The sequence below is a fragment of the Branchiostoma belcheri genome, unplaced genomic scaffold (assembly GCF_001625305.1).
Source record: "Branchiostoma belcheri isolate BF01 breed outbred unplaced genomic scaffold, Haploidv18h27 scaffold266, whole genome shotgun sequence".
NCBI lineage: Eukaryota > Metazoa > Chordata > Leptocardii > Amphioxiformes > Branchiostomatidae > Branchiostoma > Branchiostoma belcheri.
Genome location: NW_017803872.1, coordinates 167,798 through 184,341, shown reverse-complemented (window position 1 = coordinate 184,341; position 16,544 = coordinate 167,798). Strand labels below are relative to the sequence as shown.

The following is a 16,544-nucleotide window of genomic DNA, read 5'->3' as shown; positions in this document are numbered from 1 at the left end:
AAAGTCTAAAATATCGGCTAATGCCTGTGTGGGCACCCATGTGACTCTGGTGGACTGACGAAATATTTTCTGTCTCGTCGACCTAGAGTACTTTTCTTGGTTTGGCCTTTGTGTTCTGGTACAAGTCGCCCCCTGTTATTATTAGCATAATATAAAATATGTACTTCAACTTTGATCAGTCAGATGTCATATACATATTCTCTACAAATGTTATAAAAATGTGTCCCATTGAAACGTATGTATGGTTAAGAGAACTCTTTTTTTTTTTTACATAAAGTAGACAAACACGGCCGCGGTTTCTATCGCCTAGTAGACTGATGATCGATCCACTCTTTACGATGTAGTCTGAAACTGTTCCGGGGGCACCGATGGGGTGGTCTTTGATCTTGTGAACATAAAACGTGACGTTCGCCATTTTATGTAAGATGGTCTTGCTGTTCGGTCGCTGCTGACGTGCCCGCTCCATTCATCCTGTCAAGGGACAGGCGAACACCGTCCTCAGTTTATGTTCACATCGACTCAGTAAAAGTTTGTTAAAGGTATGAAAGGATGAGGATGAAAAATCGTAACTCATCGTTGGAAAGAGACACTGCGTATTTCAGATGCTGTTTGTTGAGGTGTTCCTCCAAGCTACTTTCCTTCAAGGTTGCGTCCTCCGGACACAGGAAACATCTACTTTGACGCAGCAAATGGCCTCCAAGTTCCCATCTTTCAAAAACGAAATGTGCCTAGACATGGCCATATCTACATCACGTGTACTTCCAATTAAGAAATGCATTTGCAATAAACTTGTTCAGATAGAGTAAATTTACAACAATCAGCTGTGGCCAGACAAGTAATTATGAAACAAAGACTTCACTCTCAAAGTGAGACAACTCTTGATGGTTGCAGCGGCCATACTCCTGGCTTCAGCTTTTGCCTACATCATCCACTAGGATAGAATCTGGGCTGTAAAACTGCAACTTCTGTCAACTGTGTCCTTTTTAAACAACTGTCTAGGTTGAAGAAAAATACCTGTACTTAATCACACTGCAAACTTCTGCAGACTGATAACTGTAAGGTCAATAACCTTGTTGACAAAGCTGGTTATGTCTTCAATTGCCACCACCCATGGCCGTCTCTGCTGCCTGCAGATATCCACCACCTGAACCAAAGGCATCAACAATAAATGTTTATTATTAGCGTGCAGTTTGCACTAACAGCATTTTAAATAGAAATTACAGTATGTAGTTCAAGAATTGAACGACTTTATCAGTTGAAATGCATTTGATTTATCCTGAGGCTACAATTAATATGGTTCTTTACGTGTTTAGTGTTCAATTGCAAATTGCATCAGCAACATAAAGGGCTATTATAGATTGACTTACGGCCATGGGTGAAATGGGCACACAGTCAGGTACTGGCATTTTTGTGTCATCCGTGCCAACTGAAGGCACACTGCGTGCGGACCATACCAGACTATGCATTAGGAATAGAAAATCAGTTGGGTCTTTTTTTGCGATGTAAATGAAGTTAGGCAACATCAATTAGGTTGTAATATTTATGACATAAATTTAAAGAGAATGTCAGACACATCGTGGTCTATTTTTCTACATAAGGTTTAGGCATCAAAACGAAAAGCACAATAGAAAACACACGTGTACACGTCTAAAAGTACATACCGACAACGGCATCGTCTTCCAGCTCCATACCAATGTCAAGTTGAGAATCTCCAAGTCCAACTAATCCCCATCTGAAACAGTAAATTGTCTTCTGCCAAAAATTCTCACGTCTTTTGCATTCTATAAACATGTGTACATACATGTATGTCTCCAGAACGTTACATATTCCACAGTATAGTTTTACCTGTCTGATCGATCTTCTACGTTCCATGTATTCAGTTAAGATTTACATGGCAAAATTTGGTGCAGAATTTTGAAGTTAAACTTTTTTCTTCAATGTGTACCGTTAACTTTTTACATATTTGATCTTTTAAAATTATCCCATTTTAGAGAAATCGAACGAGATTCTGGGAAAGAAAAAACGCTGCCTGAAGGAAAGTTTTGCAAAACACCGCGTTCTGATTGGCCGGCGCGGTCACGTGGGAGGGCTTCACCACCGCCTGATCCGTGCATTACATACAATCATAGTGATAATTTGTACGTCAATCTCAATGGATCTCCTTGTTTCCAGCATGGCGATGTTTCTCAGGTCGCTGCTTACTCTCTGGAGCCTTACGTAAATTGATAAAAGTCCATGTGTATTGTATGCTCCGCTGTCCATGGTGTGTGGTTTGAAAACCTGGTGCTGATAAATACTTGCAGGAACTTAAAACGCCATTTTAAACGTCACATTCTTCGTCGGAGCCGGACGAGTCTTGGCTTGCGGAGTCGAGGACGCTCACAGGGCGGGAGCTCGGATGGTCATGTAGAATCGCGTCCAGCTTATCGAAGAACGGCATGGTGGACCTGTTGTTGCCGCTCTTTCGGTTGTGGTCACACACAACCCGATACTTCCTAGTGAGATTATGTTACGATCTTGTTACGACACTGGGTACACGTCTTCTCAAAACCATGGTCGGCCATGCCGAACCCCCTCGTAGTATTCCTTTGCTTTCGTGCTCGAGGCTGTCTCGATGACCTTCTGAAAGGCCCGCTCCAGTCGCTCCGGCTCTGTGTGGATGGTTGGTTCCCTGCAGATACATGTATGGTTCCCTCCTGGGCTGGTAAATAGGTTGAGGGTTAATATCAGAAATCGTTTAAAATATCCTACCTTGAAAAGAAAAATCTCCTGCGTGCACGTCCACGTCCATACATCCTGGGTCTGTATGGCCTAATGGGACCTACCATGTAATAGGTATAATGTGTATAAAGAGTGCAGGACTCCCTGTGCCTGCTGCCGTTTGACTTATTAGGTTCAAGAACCTATCGTCCCTGGTGTACCTGTCAAGACTGCAAAAAAATTACAATGGTAAGCAGAAATGCACAATTCCTTCGTTCTTGGAGTTCGTTACTACTAGTGTAATCTGGCTTGATTCCACTCATTAACCTCTGATACCTAGACTGCAAAATAATTTGAACTAATACCTTGTTCCAGCTGCAGTGTCTGTCATCCCAAAAATGATGACAAGCGGCCTCTGCTGTCTTCTGCAGATATCTCTCGCCTGAGTAAAGGTCATTAATGTGAAAAAGAGTACCTTAGTGTGGACATTTTGGTGATGTCAATGAGTTGTCAACAGTTAATGACATTGCATGCAGATTTATTTCACAAGTTTACAGATAATGTCTTACCGCTGCAAGCGAAAGGGGTACGGGCCAGGGACTTATTACCCCTGCTGCTGCAGTCAATAGTGCTGCAGTGTGTGGACCGGCAAAACCTGTATTCTGGAAGATATTTCAAGTCGTTATCGGCAGTTGCTAGCTCCTGACAAGACTCTGAGAACGCTGTTCTACATTGACATTGTTAACGTTTTTCCAAATGGAAGTGTCACATCAAAAGTTCGGTATTTTTTTTAAGAACTAAGATGTTCCATCTTGGTGTAGACAGTTTCCCCTTTCTGTGTCATCAGCTCCTGCAATTATGGCTTCTGCAACCTGCCGCTGGGCCAGAATTCTAGCCTCAACAATAAGTCTGGACTTAAGGCCCTGGCTTGGAAGGTGATCTACTGTTTTTCCAGCTAGTTTGCTTAAAACTGTAGTTATCACACTGTCTACTTTCTTCATGGATACCCCAAATACCCTATAATTGTATGCACTAGCGAAGTTGTGTACAGTCACTCGACTCGACTGCAGCGGCGGCCGCGCCCTCGGCGGCCGGCGGTTGGGCCCTCTCTTCAGCTTTGTTCAAGAGCTCTTTTAAAGAGACAGAGCGAACTCCCTGATATTTCCCCCCCCTACGTTGGTCTCTGGCGTAAAACTGCCCCAGGTAATCCCTGTGGCTAGTCATGTCATCAAAACAGGCTAAAAGTGCCTGGAACAGTCTCTCGAGCGTCATCTTGAACGTTACATAGCCGAAACACCGACCGCATCTCCTGGATGAATTCCCGCACAGTCAGGTCATTTGGGGAACAGGGGGTGGGCCATTAAACTTTGCGACTCTCCTGTCGAAAGGAGCGAAGTACGGCGCCGCCCCGGCCATATTGCAATATTAATAAGAGTATCTATTTAAACGTCGAAAACGGCCTCACAACCCTACCACCCAACCCTAAAACCGAACCGTTCACCTACACCTTCAGAAAATATACAACTGTCTAGGATTGTGCGGTTTCATATGGTTGTCAATATGCCACAGAGCATTAGGATAAGGTACATAATATGATACACGAGAGGTCGTCAGAAACCACCGCAAAGCTGTATTGATGGGATCAACCCTGTGAATGGAGTCCCGAAGTGTTTGCCTGGTCACATATATTCCTTGAGACTTAAGTAGACCCCAAAGATAGTTCTGTCCATGGTTGGGCAATAGTCTTTTTAGACCAACAACAGTCCGGTCCAAGTCTTCCTCTGTGATGTCTTTATAGTTGTCTCGTCCCACCCATGCAAACTCCCTCTGTCTCCTTTTCAATGTGCTAAACGAGACCCCTAACTGTTCCGCAATCTTAAGCCATGCAAACCCTAGTTCACGCAGGTATGAGATCTGTTGCTCGGTTATGTGCTTCCGTGATCTTCCCCTGCTGTAGTCCTGGGAAACTCTGTACCTGTATGAGTAAACATCCTCTCCTTTCTTGGCATAAAATGAATGCATCTGTTCTATATCATCCTGTAGATGCCTGCAAGCTATTAAAACTTGTTCCAAGTACCCATAGTGATATGGAGAAGGCTGCTTCATGGTAGCTAATACTGTGAAACTGATAATGATGAGGGCAAGATTTCTCATTGCTGCTTCCAGTCTGCTTAAGATTTAACTTATCTCATGCCTATACTGAGTACTTTGCGGGGGCCACTACCATCATCTCTACTTGTACCGAAAGCATATGGTACATGGTGTTCTGTCTGTCATGTCTTGATAGTGTCTCCATCGCTGAGGCTGCTAACTTTTAAGTTAAAAAAAGTTCCGTGGAACAAATGAGGGAAGACTCGGTCGGATGGCTTCCAACTTCTGATGGAACAGGATCTGTTAAATTTTGACTTCCCGTGGCAGAACTCCGGTGGCGCCCTGCTCCTCCTGCAAGAACGCCAGGTCCAGCTTGAGCTCCTCTACTTAACGAATGACGCCCGCGAGGGCTCTGCCACCCCGAACTTGTCGGGCAGTGCTTTGTGTAACCCCACCAAATTACCGGTTACGACGTCGCCCAAGCTCTCCGCGTATTCTAAGCCGGTGTAACATAAGGTAAAACGGGTAGTTGTCAACTTGTCAGGCTTCGAATCCTGTAGCCTTGCCATCCTATTGAACTGTGAGTACCACGCGTTGAAGTCTGCATTTCTTCCCGAAAACTTGACGAGTTTGATCTCTGCGTTTGTGCCTCGAGACTTGCCGTTGTTAGAACTTGAATCCCACTTCTGACACCAATTGTAACAAGTGAAACTCGCTCACCTCGGGTTCGGCAGGATTCTTTGACTTGGCACAGCCACAGTACAACGATTCTCTTCTTCGTAAACTCCGGAGAGAACTAAGTTTCCTGTCTATTTACAAACTGGACAGACACATGGTTCTTCTTGTTCCCTTCTCGGGCCCAGGTTCGCTTCGTATACTGGGCGTCTGTCGGGAAGCCCGGACCTCCGACTGCAAGGCCTCCAATCGCAGGTCAGCAGCCGCCAGTTTCCGTTCCATGCGCGACAGGACAGCCATGATGGAGTCTGTGTTCTTGTGGATAGCCGAGAGGGGCCGGCCTGGGCTGGCTGGGTCGGCGGCTTCCTGAAGAAGCGGTCCTCGAGGGTCGCACTAGTCGGTGGTGCCGGTGGGGTGAGGACCAAAGCATCAAGATCGGGGATACAAGTGTACGGGGAAGATCAGACTCTAGCGTTCACAGAACAAAGGAAAACATGGCGGTCGTCTTTGTTTACAAACGTTGACAAGATTCACAAATGTTACAAGTACTATGTACGATGAAATGTGACTACAGTTCACACACTACTAGTACATCAGATAATATCTACATGTGATCTTCAGTCTATAAATTCTAAAACAGTCTAGATCAAGGTACAGTTACTTTATCAAAGTTCCAAACTTTAACGGCGTGCCTTCTCGATCATGGGATGCCGGTTTTCATCAAAACTCAAGAGCAGAGATTGTGAAAGAACAAATGAATGATAAGAATCATTAAGATGCAATCAATTTTACACAGCAAGATTCTACAGTACATCAAACACGCAAGCAAGCCGTACAAATATTCGCAGAGGCAAAGACATACTTGTTCAAGGATTTTCTCAGGAAAGATGAGATGAAATCAATTTTACAAAGCAAGATACTGTATACTGTATGTATCAAAATATGGACATTGATCAAAACATGCAAGTTAGCTGTAAAAAGATACATCAAGGACATTGTGATACTTGTCCAAGGATTTTCGGACTTTTACCCTTTTTTTTAATGCAGGTCTTGCAGCTCTTGCGTTTTCGTACCAAAATGTATGCTGCTGCGAAGGCAGGCATCTTAAGTTTACATAATATAGTAGCGCAACTTCTTACTCAGTCTCTCACTATGGACATGACCTGGAGCGGCTTGAGTGTTGTCAAGTCCACCTTGACGGTTAGCGACTTCAGGGCCCTCCTTCGAATTCCTCTCCCTGGCGAAGCTCTTGGCATAGAACTTGAGGAAGCTGGCCTTCAGGTCTCGCTTAAGCAGGTCGATGATCCCCGCGTCGACGTCCAGAGGTTTTGCAGCTCCCCGGTGCAGCTGGCTGGGACGTAGACGGGGAGAATGTGCTTCTCTATTAGCTTGTGCAGCAGGGCCGGGTTGCGGTGAGCTTTAAAGACAGCAAAGATGGAAGCCCGGGATGGTCGGCGGCGTGCCCGAGCTGACTCCGCTGGCTGTCCATGTAGGGGGTAAGAATCTGAGTAGCGGATCATGCTGTCACCGTTTGACCAAGGAGCTTTCATCCTCTATTTACAGTAAGCTACATGTACAATTATTACACACATATATCTTTGATTCTTAGCCCCTCAAGTGTTTGTTTTGACAGGCACAACCTATTCCTCTCGTCCTTGCTGAGGTTTTGATGTTTTGTGTGGTTTTAGTTAGGAACTTTTGAGCAATGTGATAGGTCTGGATCCATGTTGCTCTTATGTCTGACTCCCACGTAGTTAACTCGCATACTTTGTGCACATAATATGCATTTGTTTGACGATCTGCTTGATGGAATCAAAACTTGACATGTCTTGTTGGCAGTTGACATGTCTGATAGTTTGGTGGTATGTTCTCCCAGACTCTTTGATATGTGCACCTTTCTCCTCCTCGGCAACTACAGTGCCATCAACCCCCTTGAACAGGACGATTTCCATACCATCTCTCTTCCTCTCCAACAGCCCCAGGCTAATACCCCCACTGCAAAACGATCTTCCCTCTCCCTCATATATATCAGCAAACTTGGTAAACGGCCAACAGGAACAAACCTGGACACACAGCAACACAAGAAACAAACCAAAAACATGAATTTTGAACAAAGAACTAGTTTTGTGTGTGTCCAAATTTGTTCCTACTTTCCCGTGTCCACGTCATGTACTCTATGCTCTCTTTAGTAACTGTACCGGGGGTACCGGTAGTGCGTATCATAATGTGCAGTGGGCATTCTAGGTCTGTACCCTAGCTGCATCTCGTGTGCGGTGTGTCATAAGCAGCCATTCCTACAGGTCGGGGGGCTCATGTGCGGTGTGTCTGTCCTGGCTCGTGGCATGTTGACATCAGCAGCCATTCCTGCAGGGGAGAAGAACATGCTGATATATCTTGTGTATCTTCATAAATAGAATCCTATTCCCATCAACGATTAACAGACAGACAGAATTGGGGTATTTGAGCTAACATTGATCAATACGTACAGTATGACTGCATTGTAGACATCAAGATGAAAGCTGCCCTGATTTGTGTGCATGTGCAGATCAATAAATCTAAAACATTATATATGTGGACGGAAAAAACTTGTATTATAGTAAAGATACAAGTCATCGCCACAAAAGCATGAAATATACATTAAAAAGCAAAAAAAAAATACATTGTTCATACATTTTGCATACATTCTATCAGTTGTGGACCGGCCCATACATGCGCGACACAGCGCGCAAGAAGCATGAAATATACATTAAAAAGCAATTAATACATTGTGCATACATTCAATCAGTTGTGGACGATGAAGTCGACCTCTCTCCCCTGCCGTACTCCTCTCACAACTCAAACAGGCGGCTCTCCAGTACCCGGTAGGGCTTGTGCTTGTAGCGCGTCAGTCTGCATGCTCACCAGCTTGACATACCGGGACTCCTCGTGTAGAAGGTCCACCAGCAGGTAGAAGGGCAGACTGTGCTGCGCCTTCTTGTTAAGGCGAGTATGATACCCTTCGGTAGCATTGTTGGTGCGCACAGGCAGAAAGTCCACTGACCATTCCTCCACGCTCCACACGCTGTTGTTCAACCACTCCTGCTCCATGTAGGCTGTCAGTTCGGCGATCAAGGGGTTGACAGTCAGCTATAGCTTCTCGAAGGCACGCCGGATGTGCTCCGCCGGCAATAAATGTAGTACCATGAGCTTCCTCATCAGCTTGTACGCCCCCGCCTTCTCGTAATAGGCCGGCTGGAGTCCTAAAATACGAGATGAAAAATTATACTTTTAATAGAGTTGCCATTCGAAATACTAGTACATCTGTGCATAAATTCCAAACATTAAAAAGATTACTTAATTTTGACATTCGAAATACAAGACATTAAACATGTCATGTACACACCGATCCTCTGGATCTTGCCTGTGTCAGATAAAATGCACAGCCCTTCCTGCTGCACGTAGGGAAGACGGCTCTCACCGCCCCAAAGCTTCAGTACCTAGTAGACATACAGTACCTAGTAGACATACAAGTGTCAGTACCCAGTACGCATACTTAATTTACAAGTTTCCCTCTGGATAAAAAAAATGCAAGTTGTACAATGCATAGAAAATAAATTACTTTTTTTGACCATATCCCTTACCCTGTAGTTCGGCCTTCCACTCTTCATACGTCTTAGTTTCAGTGGCTGGACAGAACCAGTTGCCAAAGTACTGTTTATGCCCGCCATCATTTCTTGGCAAACTACACTTCCTACATATGATTGCATCTATCTGACGATTGTAGAATGTGACTGGCATACCCCTATCCTCCTCTCTTTGCTTACGTTTTAAATAGTAGTACCTACTTCTGTTCCCCATACTTGTTGAAGGGGCAGGTGATTGAGATGGCATAGTAGCAGGATACTGTGGGGGAGGGAGAAACCCAGCAGGAAAAATTACTGGCTGTGACACATGTACAGTTGTAGGCCCTGAAAGTGTGTGTGGGGGGGGGGGGATTACCACGGCCAATTTGGGCCTGTCCAGTAGTGTTCACTGGAAAACTGAATGTCAGGGGCTGTATGCTAACCTGGGGCAGTGCCTCTGGCAAGGTTTTAGCAGGGGGTAAAGGGTCAGGAGGAGTAGTAGTTGGTGGGGCCAGTCTGATTCCCTGCTGAAGCATCTCCCTCTCCCGTCTCTTCTCACGCTTGTTGTACCACTGCAACAAGGTATGCTGATTTATGTCAAACAACTGTATGTTTGTTAAAGCTAACACTTTGGCACTAGACATCACTCGGTCCTTGATGGACTTGTAATCTCTACAAACTAATGTCCAGCGCAGAGTTGTCCTTCCTTTGGCCTGGACAGGCGTGGGGTGACGATCACACAGCTTGGACACCACTGCCTCCACATACCGGTTGCAGTCCGGCCACTGGGCTGGTCCATTCAGGCTGCCGAGGAAACACCTGGGAAAGGGAATAATTAAAAGGTCAGCAAAAGATGTTAAGTGGTAAAATCTGCCTCTGGTCTTTCAGCTAAACAAGTCACTTGTTTAAAAATTAATCTAAGAAAATAATACAGAATGTATCATGCCTACTAAGAACAGTTATCAGTTTTGTGATTGACTCAATGGGCACACAATGTTTTCAAGTTTGACAGTAACCAGCACTCATACACTCAACGCAGACTTCCAGGCCTTGAACCTCCCTTTTTGTTTGGTCGTGTACCGCGGTGCGAAGGCAGTTGGTTGTTGGTCATAAGGCAGAAGGTTTCTCCACAGTTCAGCAATCCTGTCTGCCTGTGTGTTGTTCAGTGGCCCCTCTCTGTCGCACAGTGAGACGAGGAAGGATGCCAAGGCATCAACCTTCTCAGACCCCTGTCAGGGCATACTGAAGACTCACTGGAGCTGGGCGGTGTGGTGCAAGCTGGAGAAAGACATTAAAAAAGCACACATTTCTTAGTAAGATACACCCCGCTCCCTTCACATAAATAAAATTGCTGACATACATTAAACAACAGAGGAGTAGGGCTTGCAAATTATGCAGATTTGGAAATAACAATCAAAAGTTATGAAATAACCCCTTACCCATCTCCTCACTGGGAGGTTGTTGACTCTGTCCTGGGCTTCTCTCCACACGTCTGCTGGGAGGTTGTTGACTCTGTCCTAGGCCTCTCTCCACACGTCTGCTGGGAGGTTGTTGACTTTGTCCTAGGCCTCTCTCCACACGTCTGCTGGGAGGTTGTTGACTCTGTCCTAGGCCTCTCTCCACACATCTGCTGGGAGGTTGTTGACTCTGTCCTGGTTCTCCCTCCGCACTTCTGCTGGGAAGTTGTTGACTCTGTCCTGGGCCTCTCTCCACACTTCTGCTTGGCGGTGTGGTGCAAGATGAAGAAAGACATTAAAAAAGCACTAAGATGAAGTGATGCTACATTTGTTAGTATTAGTTACAGCCTGCTCCATTCACACAAATAAAATTGTTAACATATTTAACAAGAGAGGAGTAGTGGCTTGGAAATCATGTACAGACTATGTACAATGCAAATTATGTACAGATTGAAATAACAATCAAAAGTCATATGAAATTAGAATACTTAGTGACAAATTGAAAACATCAAGGATTCACCGTTGAGATGAAGGCATAAAGCTATGTGGCTCTACTTACCAGTGAAAACAACAGCTGCTGTAGCTACGGTGCTGTCCTCCACCTCCTCTACAAAACCCTCATCTGTGTTGTCCCCATCACAGAACGGCCCGTTATCAGGATCCCGGGAGTCATCAGGGTTGTTGGAGTCATCAGGGTTGTCATCTTGTAGCACCTTGCCTGTTTGGCTGAACAGGTACTCCACGCCAATCAGCTCTCCTAATGAAAACAGAACAAAGAAATACCAAGTTTGAAATAAATTGATAACCACATATGAACAGCCCTTTTGCAAGTTACTATTTTAACAAAAAGTCTTACTGAACTGAACTACAACAGAAATGAAGTCAATGTTAACATAGTATATTTTCATACATACCTGTGTATTTGCCAATCTGTCTCACTGGCTGCATCTGTTGTTTGCCAAGAACAGAATTGCTCAGCTGGTTCAGGGATTCCCACATCCCTCTGTTGTACATGCGATGCTCCGGCCTACCAGACACTGCCGCTGCCGCCCTGTCTTCATTCCAGCGAGTCAGACCTTCACGTAGATAGGCTTGGAAGTGCAGGTCGCTTGCGCTGGTACCTGGTAAACAGTTTAAAAACATAAATCCACAATATGAACCGAAAGGCATTTTTACAAATGCCACAAGTAAGAAATTAAATGATTGCTTAAAATTTCAAGAGGAATAATATGCAAGACTTATCCACCTGGAATGAATCTGTTCTGGTGCAGGTGGAACGACTCCAAGGATGTTGACCCCCTGGCACACCTGAAGAGTGGCAGTGTTACTCCTCCCTTCATCAGAGACCCTGTCTGGACATACAGTTGAACACCTGCCGGGTCCTGCATGCGCAGGCAGTGAACATGCCCCTTTTGGATTCTCCAAATGAAGATTCACTTCAAAATTAAGAACTAAAACATTAGCTGGCAATAACTTGTCATTTTTTTGAAGTACATGTATTTGAAAAATGTTGTTCAAGCTGTTGTAATGCTCCACCAGCATGTCGACTGGCTTTCCGTGGCCGACTTGCCATGCAGGTTGACAGTCCGGTTTGTAGTCGCTACATATGCTGTCCTCTCTGACCAGTCAGCCTGAAGGTTGGCTATGAGATTCACACACTCGTAGCTGCAGTTCCCTCTTCCTGTTCCTAGGAAGAGTGGAAACCACAACTTCCAGTGTTCCACAATGGCTGTCCCATTCCCATTTCTGACAAAACACAAAATGTTTCCATTAAAAACAGCATTCACATGCATTAGAATTTGTAGCATTTGGAAATGCCCTCTTTCTAAACAGACATTCCTACATGTGGAACATGAAGTATTGTCTTTATCTCCTGTAAATATGTCTGTAACTATTTTGTAAATATCATTCTATGGATTCTATGATAGTTAATCACATGCTCTAATTTTTCCACTGTAATTAGAAGATTTTGATTGGTATAGATAACACCAGTGATGGATTTATAAAGTGACCTATCCAGATAAAAAACATTTTACCTGATGCACTGTCTCAGGTCTGTGTACAACAGCAGGTGGAACAGCAGTCGGTGGTTAAACTTGTACAACTCATCGTCCACCTGCTGTGAGAAGGGTCTTGTGGCCAGGTTTTCCACAAAGTCCTTCGCCAGGTCCTTCAGTTGCTCGAACTGTGGAACGTGGAAGTCATCACCTTAAACAGACATGACTTCTTGTTATGCGTTGTTTAAAAAGGTAAAATGTATATACACAAGTGTGGAGCGCGAAACCTCTCCGTGGCAAAAACTCTCTCGGCAGCAAATCGTCCCTCGTGGCCGCATATTACTCGCGTCGCTCAGAGAAAAAATAACGCCGACGCCCAACAAGACTGCGAAGGAGGCTACCTTCCCATGACGTCACAGCTGGAACTTCTGTTGGTTTGCTTGGGACAAGCATCAATCCTCTTCAGCAGTTTGTCCCATTCTGTGCCCCGCCTTGGTTTCTGGCCCTTGCTGAACTTGAAGGTGCCATCAGCATACTGCTGGAACCTTTCTCGCCACTCCTTGGCAGTTGGCCCGAGTTTTGGCATGATATTGAAACTGTGGCGTGTACTGGAAAAATATAATAATAAGCATGAACTACTTCTAATACTTCATAAACAGGTCTGTGGCATATACTTCATAAACAGGTCTGTGGCATATACTTCATAAACAGGTCTGTGACAATAATGCAGACATATTTCACTATTTAATAGCATCTAGAAATTATGCTACGTGGGTGTTAAGTGTAATATTACAGTTATATATCTTGAGCTCATCACAACATTTCATAGAGAAAGAGCTCAGTTAAGAATAAAGCAATTCTCTGACCAGAAATTCTATGAATTGAAACGCATAATGTATATACAGTATATTAATAATAGCCTGACCGCTGCGTCCACATAAAAGTCGGTTCGATTCTTTCCCCCTGCTCAAATTGACACCAAATCCCGTAAGATATTCGACACAGTTGTTTGTTTATCTGTTACGTACCCTTAACAATCGATGTACGTCACACATACGGTAGAATTTCAAGAAAATACTCACCAAACCGCCGGAATAAAGACTGTCCGCCGAACTACAAACTGGCCGCCATCTTGAATCTGGTTCTGTGCCCACCGTGCACGTGATTGGTCCGTCTCCCCCCACTTCTGACCAATGGGGTCCAAATGTTACAATTGTTCCAAATGTTCCAAAATTTGGAGACACACGGGAGAAAGTAGCGCTAGGATGACACGCAAATTCGCGAAGCGTTCCATATTTTTTTATACATTTTAGTCTTTCTTTCTTTTTTTTTACGTTACCTAGTACAGACGACGCGAGGGCGTCAGCTGGATTTCCTGGGATGGTGTCCAGGTGAGTCGGTGGCAGGGTGGGGTGGCCAGATGTGGAGGTGCTGAGCGCCTGCAGCGAGGAAGGAGGCTGGGCGCCAGGTGCTGCCTGGGGCACGATGGCGGCGAGGTTCCGCTGGATGGTATGGGTAGCCGATGTGAGCTCCGCCAGCTGCCGTTGGAGGGTCTGGATGTCAGTCGGCGGAGGTGGTGGTGGTGGCGGGTGCTCTCCTGTCACGTTCCCCGTTGAGCGTTTGCTACGCCGTGTCCGCGGCATCGCTAGGGCTCAAAGGAAGGAAAAACGACAATAAGAACGATAAGGTGCGAATTGGATGATGGAACCTCCGCGTCCTGGAGGAGCAGATGTGCCATAAATTATAAATTGCCAAGACATGGCGCCCGACAGTACAGTTTTACAAAAACAAACAATGAGGCAAATCCTACAAAATCCACGAAAATAAGCATTTGTTTTGAAGTAAATCCTACACTACCTCTGTGTAGTCTTCCTTCTCTCTCCGGCTCATCAGGACGAGGGGGACTTGCTTGTAGTCTCTGTCTTGCCGGATGAACGCGTGCACACCGAAGAGCTGCGTGAGCAGCAGGGCGGTAGCACGACGAAGAACGTCCCGTCATAATACCAGGTCTTGGCCAGACACATCCATCCACCGACAATGAACACCGCGGCCAACCACCAGATTCAGGCCAGTGTACGGCAGAGGGCGGTGGACAACCTATTCAAGTCAGCAAGTCAGGTTGTGGATGAGGTCAAAAAATATTGACAATTTGTTTATCTTAACGCTAGTGCCATGGTGATTCAATCTATTTTCGACTTTTTCCCAGTAGTTACCCAGCCTTTTGCAATTTACAAACATATGCATGTATGTTTCCTTAACATTACATAGTGTGTACATTGGACTATATAGTATATACATTGTACTTCACCTGCTTGATTCCTAATTTGCCATTTGTTCAGTTTCACTTTACAGGGAAGGATATTATGCAAAAGTTTGAAATTGAATTCTTTCAATTTGTTTTCTTTAATATTTACTTTACTTTTCCATATCAATTTCTTATCCAAAGGTGTAACATTAAGTCGTTCACTCCAGTCATCAATACATCTACTTTGTCTTACTTCTTTTGCTTTTATCTGATTACATAATGTCTTAGATGTCAGTTTCTCTAAAGGTACAGAAATATTAAAAATTCCAAGTTGCTGTATTTGTAGATCAACTTCACTGTGTTGGTCCCAGTATATTGGCTCAGAGATATTTTCCACTGTTTATATCTTTCGATGATTGATTCATAGTATGGCCCGTATTATAAACCCCGATTTATAAACCCTTTATACTTTCACATTATTATTATTATTATTTCTGTATTCTTTTACCAGGGTGGCACTACTCAGTGTCATAGCACTGCTTTTCAGAGTGGCCCTATCATGTCATCAGTAGTGTGACCTGTGTTATAAACATAAATTTGGCGCATTTTCTATTTTCAGGACTTCAAGAGGCGTCCCACCGGCGGGAGGGCGTCTACAGACTGCTGCGCAACTTCCTGGGTCTACTGATGCTGCCACATGAGCACGTGCGCTCCACCTTCACGCACTGTGTCAGGACGCCGCCAACGCTCACGACGAGAGGATCGACCGGCTGACAACCTACATCAGGGGTGCCAGAGTATACAGTGCAAGTTTACTAGTATACAGTGCAATTTTACGGAATACTGTGCAATCGTATTAGTATACAGTGCAATTTTACGGAATACAGTGCAATTTTACTTATGACGTTGTTATGACGTAACCTGGGCCCGGCTTTCCAGGGACGCCGCTGACGGAGTGTACTCACGTCTTTCTGTGTTTCACAAGCGAATTTGGACCTTTCTTATAGATAGACCTTTAGTAAAATCACTACATACTACACACAGGGCATGTTACTACACAGGAATCATTTCGAATTCGCTCGAGAAAGACAGAAATATGTGAGTCAGCGGCGTCCGCCATTTTGAAACTGAGAAAGCAGGGAACGCCGGGTCCAAGTCACGTGATTCAACGTAATTAGTAAAAAAATTGCACTGTATTCCGTAAAATTGCACTGTATTCTAATACAATTGCACTGTATTCCGTAAAATTGCACTGTATACTAGTAAAATTGCACTGTATACTCTGGCACCCCTGTACATCAGGCCCTACTGGCTGGAAAGCACGGTCTGTGAGGTGAGTGAGTGGGTCGTGTACATGGAGCCGGTGCGGACCAACAACGACACCGAGGGCTGGCATCGGCGCCTCAAGCAGAAGGCCAGCCGTCTCCACCTGCCGCTGTACGGTACCTGCTGGTTCAGCTACTGAAGAGAGAAGCCGACTTCGTGACTCTCCAGGTCCAGCAAGTCAGCTTCAAGAAGCTGAAGAGGTGACCAACGAGGCCCGGTACGCCAGTGTGTAGGGGAAGCTGTTCAAGTACTGGGGGAGTATGCGGAGGACGACGTCATCACTGTTGAGAGCGTGCTCCCGTGTCTACGCTCCCATTCCCGAAGAGTGAAGCATTTTTGATCCCTTATGTATTTTTCTTGATGTGAAAACACATCAAGAAAATCCGTGTTACTGTGGCACATCACGAAAAATATGAAAAATACATAAGGGAACAAAAATGCGTTACACAAG

At 44.9% G+C, this 16,544-nt stretch overlaps 1 pseudogene; it reads right to left on the bottom strand.

Annotated features, from left to right (window-relative positions):
• Nucleotides 1-7,736: 7,736 nt before the first annotated feature.
• On the bottom strand, nucleotides 7,737-14,546 carry LOC109472082 (annotated as a pseudogene).
• Between the last annotated feature and the right edge of the window lie 1,998 nt (nucleotides 14,547-16,544).